Source organism: Penaeus monodon, chromosome 28, assembly GCF_015228065.2.
Source record: "Penaeus monodon isolate SGIC_2016 chromosome 28, NSTDA_Pmon_1, whole genome shotgun sequence".
Lineage (NCBI taxonomy): Eukaryota > Metazoa > Arthropoda > Malacostraca > Decapoda > Penaeidae > Penaeus > Penaeus monodon.
The window spans coordinates 4268109-4268499 of record NC_051413.1 but is presented as its reverse complement, the minus strand read 5'-3'; the positions used below and the strand labels follow the sequence as shown (position 1 = coordinate 4268499).

Sequence of the window (391 nt, the reverse complement as noted above, 5' to 3'; positions counted from 1 at the left end):
TGGTGGAGAACCCAACCTTATAAGGGCATGGAGAGTTACGGGTGTGGGTCCGGAACATCTTCACACAAGTTGGGGGATTTTAACACTGGCTAAAAAGAGTTTTATCTATCTTATCATTTTCTTTCTGTCTGGTTACTTGCATTTATTCATATGTTTATTTATTAATTCATATATTTTTTATGTTCGAGGTTATGTGCCTGTTTTGTGGTGTGACTGTTTTGAATTCGGAGGGAAATTTGCGATTGGAATTTTATTGTTTTGACTGTATCTCCTAACTGCACCTCTGTGAAAATAATTTTGATGTTAGTAAATAAAAATTTAAATAAATGTTCGAAACACGTACGCATCCATACTCACACAAATAGTACAATCATATATCAGATTTTTTTTT

At 33.2% G+C, this 391-nt stretch overlaps 1 protein-coding gene and 1 long non-coding RNA gene across 2 annotated transcripts in view; both read right to left on the bottom strand.

Annotated features, from left to right (window-relative positions):
* LOC119591300 (laminin subunit gamma-1-like) overlaps positions 1-391 on the bottom strand; it is an 83409-nt gene that overhangs the window by 30965 nt on the left and 52053 nt on the right. The window lies entirely within an intron of this gene.
* LOC119591301 overlaps positions 1-391 on the bottom strand; it is an 8836-nt gene that overhangs the window by 7694 nt on the left and 751 nt on the right. The gene's annotated exons all lie outside the window — the stretch shown is intronic.